This window comes from Lineus longissimus, chromosome 6 (assembly GCF_910592395.1).
Source record: "Lineus longissimus chromosome 6, tnLinLong1.2, whole genome shotgun sequence".
In the NCBI taxonomy this organism is placed as follows: domain Eukaryota; kingdom Metazoa; phylum Nemertea; class Pilidiophora; order Heteronemertea; family Lineidae; genus Lineus; species Lineus longissimus.
In genome coordinates, this window is record NC_088313.1 from 12,789,450 (window position 1) to 12,799,171 (window position 9,722).

Consider the following 9,722-nt stretch of genomic DNA (forward strand, 5'->3'; position numbering starts at 1 on the left):
TCGAGAGTGTTTCATCATTTGATAAGAAGAACATTATGTTAGAGGATATCCGATGTGATTTAAATGGTTATCTCTATAAATCATCAGCCAGAACGCACTCCATCACCATCTTAGAAAAACCGTACGAGTATAATAAATCCACGTCGATCATCTTTTGTGACGATTTGTTCAGAAAATTGGGAGACTCTGCAGTTGTTTCTTTGCTCGGATCGTATAATGTCGTCGTTGAGGTTCATCGGTCGAATTTAGTTACCAGCGTGAATTTAATGCCGGCTCCTAAGGACAGATTCAGGCTGAATCCTAAGAATCACGCTCTTTTCCTGTTTAGGTTGTATGGCTACCCTAAGTGAGATCTCTAATCATCCATTACTTCACGGCATAGAGTATTGGGGGGAAAACGAGCAGAATGCCGAAGAAGCAAATAAATGGAGACAAAACTCTTATCAGTTGGGGTGGGAGGGGGGGGGGGGGGGTCGAGACAACCACCCGAACGTAGACAGAACGAAATCTGGGGTGATCCATTTGAAAGGGGTCTGCGCCAGAAACTTGCAACTCCGTCTACCGTCTAAGATCAAAATGGCCGAGAGAAATGTATTCTCGCGAGATCTCACTTAGGGTGCGAGATCTCGCTTAGGGTGTATGGCTACCCTAAGTGAGATCTCTAATCATCCATTTCTTCATGGCATAGAGTATTGAGGGGAAAACGAGCAGAATGCCCAACCCATACATGTATAGGGCGTCAAATCGACGCCTAACCGACTGTTTTGCGGTATTTTAGAAATCCGAACATTCCCAAACCTCACCCATAACTAAAATACCGCGAAACCTGAAAAACGAACCTGGTTTAGAATTAGGGCCCAGTCCCAAAGAAAAACGTCCTTGACTGAACACTTAGGGGGAATTCCCTGATAAGATTTACAGTTTTCTGAGCCCAAATACTAAATCTTTGCCTTATGGAACAAACAAACAAATTCATTTCTTTATACTTTATTATCTATCTATCATCTTAGAATACAATTCCGTTGTTCAGCCTATTTGTTCATTCACTCTATCAAACATGCTTGTAGGCCAATAAATACGTGTCACGTTAAACAAACGCTTTCCCCAAACCAGACTCATCATGCTTTAAAAATGTCTTCTCTATTTGTGAGGAGCTTTCCACTGAACGGGCAAGATTTCCTGCTACTATTGAGGCATCTCGAAGTTTTTCAACTCTAGTGTAATAGACGGCGGATTCTTGCGTGTGCCAACCCACATTGTCCATTAACTGTGACTCTGACTGAGCGGAACCCGACATCCCAAGCTAGATAGGGCACCCGGCTCGAAAACTATGGGGTGTCTCGCCCTCGTAAATGCCCAAAGCCACCAAATATTCTCTCAAGCGGGCGTACATAGTTTCGTATGTTACTTTCTGATCTAGAACCTTCCCGGACCCATCCACAATTCTAAAAAGATAACCATTACGAAGATCTACATCCCTCGCCCTGCACCATGCAAAGTAGCGCTCTATGCCTGCGATTGGACACACAGATAGGTCGTTACATCTCTTTATAACAAATCTATTAGCTTTCCCTTTCCCTCCGCGAATTGTTTTAGTGACAGTATGGCAAAAAATAAAGCCGGAATTGTCTTCCAGCTTCTTGATTTCTTGGGTTGGCATTGTAGACAAGTCTGTGGCCCTGTCGCCTGAAAAAAACTGCAACTTGAAAAAGGCTTGATCTCTTATTAGAACGAAGCCTTGCCTAAGGGCAAGATCCGGTTTTTCAAGTTCTCTATCTATGTATCGACATACCCTAGACACTTTCCCAAGAAAAATAGGCTTGGCCTGGGTTGGTAAAATGTGGGCTCTTGCTTGCTCTAAAGCAATCTGTTTACAATAAGTCTTGATCTGCGGGGTGCACGCGGGGTTTCCGGAATGTGTATTCTCGTCCCAAACCCTTTGTCTCCCACACGATTCAAAAATATTTACTAACTTTTGAACTACATTATTCACCGTACCAGAAGCCAATCTTGTTGGACAGGTACAATCGCGCCTTTGTTTGTCACCCAAATTTGGACATTGAAATGGTATGAACCTTAGTTTTCCCATGGACGTCTTTCCAAATCAAAAATTTCAAAACATCGTTTGGGCCACATGATGCAATAGACGGACCAGATGGCATTTCTTTCAAGAAATCGTCCAAACTACCTCTAAGGCTACACCGTCTCCTGTGCTGAGTGCCTCTATTCCATGTGTTCTCAAGATAAGCTAACCGATTGTCAATTGCTAAGAAGTCTATTCGGAGACCCTGCGAGCGCCCGTCTAACTGGAACAGAGATACAAACATTCATTACTCAAAACGCAACCTATGTACTACAAGAGGCCAAGGTAAACCGTCGGTATCTGATATAAAACCCTTTTTGCTTGGCACATATATCACCCCTTTCTCACCCTTTCCACCTAGAAGGAATGATTGTGTTGAATACATTTTAACCAACGGGTCCCATACTGGTTGTAAGGAGCGCTCTGGAACAACCAACGTACAGCACTTCACCCTTTCTTCCAGGAGAAAATTCAGCAACACCGAGATCATGGGAAAAGGTGGAAATACATAGGGGTTCTTTCCAAGCCCAATCTTCTGAGCAAACACGTTAACACCGGAAGAACCGGGACTGGGTGTTGGAGTGAAATGGCGCAAAGGGTTAGCGTCCTTGTCTTTCATCGTGTTACTGTCCAGAGACATGAGGTCCACTGAATGTGGTCCGAAAGCAGCTTCCACCTTTTCCCATGACTGTTGTGACAACATCACATCGGACATATTCAGAGAGCGCGAAGGAGCATCGGCCGGATTCTTGCTAGAAGGAATGTAAGACACGTTTAAGTCAATATTAGATGACAAGACGAAGTTAAAAATGCATTTAAGGATATCGTTCAAATTCCTGTCTTTACTGCCCTGGCTGTGCCATGTGTCAACAAGCACCTTGCTGTCAGTCAAAACATCTACCCTGTGGTCAGATACATGTGACTGTAGGGACAACAAAGCTTGGTATAATGCGTCTGCTTCTTTTAAGTGAATCGGCTGATCATCCCCCGCGCTCCAAAAATCAGAAAACTGGAGATCTTTGGAGTCACCTGACAGAATAGACACTCCGTACTTGTAAGGAGAGGCATCAGTAGCAAGAAGTAATTGCACATGACGCTCCACTCTCCATTGCATGCAACCGGTCCAGTTATCTACAAATCTCCAATGTTCTATTTCTGCAACTAACTTCGGGTACAAACGAACGTCATTGTTAGTTCGCAGACAAAAAGAAATTGCCTTATTCACCTCTCTTGTATAGAGCCTTGCTCCCGGCACAACCAACATCATAGAAATGCATTTACCCAAAAACTTTTGGAGAGTCCTAACATCTACATCCTGACAAGAAAGAATATATTCTCGCAATTTAATAAATTTTTCCTTTTTGTCTTCCGGCAAGATGTACGCCTGTTTTTCGGAGTCGACAATGAACCCTAAATGTCTTAAAGACACCAATCCTTCAAGGAAACTCTTGCACAGAGCAATGAAATATCCTAGTCTGGTAAGCAATTGAACCAAGGCATACCTTACTACATCAATGTGCAACACTGCTTCCCAGTACCCTTATTTATGCTCTCAATGCCCAGCCTATCATCAATGTACAGTATATTAATGATACCAAATTTTCTCAAGTACTGAGAAGGGACGGAGCCAACTGATTGGTACACAAAAGCGGACGCCTTCCAACCAAAGGGGAGGGTATTTTAAGTGAATACGTACCCCCCAAACTGTACCCCGAAATACGTCCTAGAATTAGGGGACAGTTTGATGTGGCTATACCCCGACTTTTCGTCGCATGAAACCATTTTGGCTCCTTTGCCCACCAACCTGTGTACCTCGCGAAGAGTATCTAATTTGAATGGCAGGTCTTTAATCCAAAGGTTTACAAAACGTTCATCGTGACATAAGCGAGGCTTAGAGGGCTCCACGGTAAGAGGTAACACAAGATGTGGAAGCTCGCACTCCCCCAGTTTTCCTAACAGTGATAGAGTGCCATCTTCAACTTTCTTTTTAAGTTCCGTGGTAATGAAAGGAATAAAATTTTTACAACTTGGGGAATTTTTAAGAAACATTCTTGGAGGTAAAGGAGAATCATATCGCTTCCCTTTAAAAACCCCTGTAAAAGGAGTGAAAAATTCTTCAATGCCGACACCCCGATGGAGCCACTGTCTTACGTTTTCACAAGGAGACCCAGCTTCTGACAAAAAATCCAACATTTTATCCCACTCTGGTAAAGTATTGTGGAGTTCTCCCGCCACAAAACTGTCTGGGTTGCGGACATATAAGCTTTCAAAATCACAAACATACGGAGGCCCATTTGCCAGAATATTTTCAAAAGGTACGGTATGGGTTGGAGTTCGGAGGCTCTTTCCACATGGATCCGAAAACTTCAACCAGGTTGTCGATTGTGCAGAGACCAACTTGTCCTTACTAAACTTCAAATCACAGTCCCGCTCCCAACTTGGGATTTCAGGGTCACAATCAACCTGAAACATACAAACAACATACCTGTGGAAAGAGCCTCCGATCCCCAACCCACGTGAGAAAAAGGAATCCCACTAGGGAATTAGTCTCCCCGGGTTGAGAACCGAAAGCCTAGATGTTAGCTTTTTCTTTTGCTGCTTTCATTTTTTCACAGTTCTTAATAAAATGCTGACTGGAGCCGCAAAAGTAACAGGGCATACTACTATTGTTGCTATTCATGTTGAACCTCGCCCCTCTTCCCCCTCTTCCTCCCCTCCAAGATCTAGAGCCCTGAAACCCGAACTGGTAAGGAGAGCCCCATGGAAAAGGGGAAGGAATACCTTCAAAATGGGGAGGGTAGAGATTAGCCAAAGGGGAAGCCGCGCGCTAGTTAAAATTTGCTTGGCCATTGTCGCTGGATCTTTCCCCCTTTGAAGCCACTTTTCCATTTTTTACACATTTTGACAATGCTTTAGCTACAATATCACACGCACCCCCTCCCAAAACTGAGAGGGCGAATGAAGAAATGTCAACTGAACCCTGATTGTATTTAGCTTGACGCGCTAATTCATTCTTGGAAAACACTAACGTTGTCATCGTTGCATGTGGAAGCTATGGAACTCAGTTCATCCAAATAAACCAGCAACAAAGATTCGTTTGGATTCTTCTGTGTCGCCACCGACCTCACCTTTTCTTTTGCTATGCGTAGGGCCTCGCATGGTTTTGATTGGTTTGCCTCATTCTTTTGTTTTACGCTGGTTTCTTCGAGACGCTGCTTTTTCGCCGGTGGAGGAGTGTCGGAAGTTCCATCGTCGGAGCCGGAAGGTTCCGCTAGAACTTGGCCTTTCGGCTGTCCAAACTCATTGGCCATTACTATGGCAAAGTGCGTCAACAGCTTAAAAGAGCTGGGGTCCTCATCCACTCTTGCCATATCTAAAATCTCGGATGCATTTTCCCCGGTGAGGTGGTGGAACTTGCTTTTCAGTTCTTCTGGTGTCAGCAGACCAACGCTTGATTCAGTATCGTACCGTGCGTACTCTTTAGGTGAGGAAGGCTTGTCCATCATTTTTCTTACCAGTGGTAAGATGTTACTCCAACCAAAGAATGCCTCTTCTTCAGGGTGGTTGGAAAAACCATTTTCTGAAAACACAAATTATAACCTATAGCGGGAAATCGTACTAAGTGTCCCCAAAATCAAATGTCCTGCATAAGGCACACCCCTCTTTCTATAAAGGTAGTGAAACATGAGGACTAAGCTCGGGAATTTAATAGTGTTATGAAAAGAAAGCGATCCTACGATCCAAGAAAGCCTAATCTGCCCATTGCAGGCCTTTTGCACGCATGAGTACCCATCCGCCATCTTGCACAATAACGCGTATTAAACTACAACCACCAACGTTGTTCCGCGCCAATAATTCCACAGAACTGCCTGCACTTTCTATTTTGCCCCGGTAAAATGAAATAGGCCCTAGCAGCCCGGATATAAAATAACCACCCAAATCATGCAACATCTAGAGGTAGACAATACCCTACACAGCAGATGAAGAGCAAAAATTATGGGCATCAGTTTACCAGGACCAGACCCCTTATGTTTTGGTCCACCCAGGGTGTAAACAAACTCACGGGCAATAAAAGCCCACATGGGTGAACATGGTGAAGTCTTATGCCTATTGTTCTCAGGTAGAAAACCAAAAATATCTGGAAAACAGATCGACGACACCCACTTTTTCCTCATGAGTTCAGTTAAAAAAATCATTCTAGCAATATACACATAGAAGGGCCTACCTGCCACGTTTCGATAGATGTTTCACACTATAAGACCAACAGGGCAAACGTGCATACAACTAACTATACAAAACATTATGCATAGCATAGACCGACTAGCCCTATGCACAACACATGTCCCGCAATATCTGAGTTTGAGGCCCACCAACCTCCAAAAATTGGCCCTCCTGCCAATTAAAATGGCCCCTCACGCCATCAACTATCAAACGGCCCAACAATGCCCAGGAAATGTGGCCCCTCTCGCCAAAAGAAAATAAATACTTTACCTGAAAATCGGGAAAATAATGAACCGGAGACGAAACCGGGGACGTGGCTTACACGGCGGCGTCTAAGATCGAAATGGCCGAGAGAAATGTATTCTCGCGAGATCTCGCTTAGGGTGCAATTGGGGCCATGCCTGTATGAATCCGAGGTGGAAGCTAAGAATACGTTATTGATGACCTTCCGTGACCCTTTTGTCTCAAATAATTGGTTAATTGTTGGTGCGAATGAAAAATTATTTGCCTGGCCCAAATTCGGTACTGGTAAGCAAATGACCGCAAAGGTATTTACTCTGTAACAAAGTTCTCGGTTGGACCTATATTGTTTATAAAGCTGAATTGCACGAACATGTACAAATCTCACAGTGGCTGATTCAGAAATTAAGGTGAGACGGATACGACACAGTTGTGGATGCAAAATTTCAGGCTGCTACTATGTCTAATAATTCATTTTTCGGAACTTGCAAACCAGGATCTTTGTTTAAATCAATATATCTATGCAAGATCGAATCAGATATCGTAGCATTCCACTCTCTACCGTAAGGCATTGTCGGGTTGCATCAATACATTTATTGATCTTCCGGGAGATATGATTGTCGCAATAAGTATTGTGAGGGAAATTACGCATGCAATAAAGCGTTTTTCGGACCATTTAGATCTGGCCATATTTACGTGGCTCTTCTCTTGTCATTAAACTGTAATAGTATGATCACCAAAATTATAGTAATGTTTACATCGACTTGGGCAGCCGGTGTCATAAAGTTGACCAGGTTTAATTGACACCATAAAGGAGCATTGGTTCGGCCAGGGTCATTCAAATGAAAATTTGAAAGACTCTCAGACTGGCTGAAAGACTCTGGTTAGGCCAATCCCAAGGATACTAAGTAATTTAGTCTTGTGCAACACCACTTATTTTGGTAAATGAGATGTTGTCACATTCCGGAGTTCAACTAAGTGCCCTCGGCGAGGCGATATGAAAAACGCTATGATCAAGTCGAGGACTGTTATTTGAATGACGGTCGCCGTATTTTAGAGACCATCTTTTAAATAAGAGCCTGGAAAGAGTCAGTTCGGCCACTAAACTGTTATTGCAATACAACGCAATAGTTGTAAATTGAAAGTGAAAGAAAGCGTTATTCGGAGGTTTCAGCTTGCATCTTCTTTTATTGACGGTCATGACCTCTATGGACCATATAATACAATCCATCAGAATACAATACGGCCGGAGACTTTTTCCAGGGGGACATTTTCCACTTCTACACTGGATTGTGTGACCCAGTTCAATTTTGTTATCGATCAATTGAGTTCACCATCGCGTTGCAAAGATACCTGGTCGATCATCAAAACGGAGTTTACGTCCTCATTTCAAAGATGTCTGTTCGCCGTCGTGACCGAGTTGGAGTTCATGCTCACGTTCGTGTTTCAACGATCGCTGGTTGAGTGCAGTCACCGAGTCGGAGCTTCTGACCACGTTTCAACGATCAGGTTGATTATTGTCACCGAGTCGGAGTTCATGCAAATCTTTGATCGTTGTGTTTGTATTTTTTAAGTCTATTTTAGACTACTTCTCAATGTTGGCTAGATGCACGATTTGCTTTAATGTTATCATTAATCCTGTGGTTCTGGTTATCATTCAATCGCGAAGTTTTCAAGCCTCCTGGAACACTTGATGAGCATGGTTAATTGGTGAGATAGAAGACACTTGCCAGTAAGTTGAAGTGTGATTTAGATTCGATCGAAGTCTTCCGACGTCCGCGTTCATTCATGTATATGGTCAGGTCAGCTAGCGTCTGCGATCTCATGTTATTACTCCATTCCCGATTGAGGGTCCCATGAAATCGCAACGTTTAGCTCATCTCTGCTCATTGTACTTTTTAAAATTGTATGGCCTGCGATTCTGTCAGGTCCGGCCAATGGCTTGCCACTGGCAAACCTGCAGACCAGTGCAACATGCTCAGGGTCGGACAATCGGCGGCTAAACCGGTACCCCAACCAGAGTCTTTGACTTTGGTGTGGAGGGTGGCCAGACACCCAGATGGAACTAAATCCATCTTAAGAGCTGATGAGCTCATTGTCGAGCCCTTGGCCATCTATCGACTCCTGGAGTGGAGATGGGCTCTGCAAGGAGTTACCCAGCCCGTGAATCAAAATGGCAAGAAAAACAACGAAATCCATACTGGATCGGACGCGTCCCGGGTTATAAACGTCCGCGCCTACCACAAGCCAGGGTAGAGGTGATAAATGTGCAACTGGCACCCCAGACACCCATAATCTGTCTTCGACGACAGAACATCGTTATCGGAAAATGGCATGTGCGAACCCTGAATGCTGCGGACAAGGTCGAACAGCTCGAGTATGAACTTCAGCGGTACAGGTGGAACATTGTTGGTCTGGCTGTGGTCAGGCTCACTGGTACAGGTGAGATGACAAAAGCTGATGGACACATACTCTTCTTGATTGGTCAATATTCCTAGCGTGGGCATGGAACAGCAGGCTTGGTTCATAAGGACACGGCTCCAGCAGTTCTAAAAGCAACTAATTGGTAGCTCCTATTGCACCAACTGTGAAATTACTAAAAACTAACCAATAATTAGTTGTTCAAACTAAACAAGGGTATAGTAAAACTACCATTAAAATGGTTAAGAATTACCATAGTTAAAACAACTAATTTCACAGTCAGTGAATAGCAACTACATGTACCAGAGTAGTAAAACATAAATATAATTACGTGTAGTTACTTTTACTATTTAATCTTAAAAAGAGTACTGACCAGTCTCCAACCGTATGATGACTGTGAGGATCAGCGCAAAACCATTCAACCTGTCAATTGTCCAGATCTACGCTCCAACAAGCTATGGATCCGAAGACAGGATGAATGGCTTTTACGACGATTTCATGGCTGCTATGCAGTCTCTCTCAAAGCAGGGCATTATTCTGGTAGTTGGGGCTGCAACGCAAAAATCGGGAGATTTTGCTCAGGAGTAACAAACAAGAGGGGTCTCCGGCTAACTGAATTTGCTAGATTCCACGAACTCGCTATAGCCAACTCCTTCCAGCCTTAAAAACTCGGTCGAAAGGCAACCTGGCATTCTCCTAGTGGTTACACACACAACATGATCGACTACATTATGGTGACGAAAAGGTTCATGAGCAG

At 43.8% G+C, this 9,722-nt stretch overlaps 1 pseudogene; it reads right to left on the reverse strand.

Annotated features, from left to right (window-relative positions):
• Positions 1 to 1,004: 1,004 nt before the first annotated feature.
• On the reverse strand, positions 1,005 to 6,628 carry LOC135489367 (uncharacterized; annotated as a pseudogene).
• Positions 6,629 to 9,722: the final 3,094 nt, after the last annotated feature.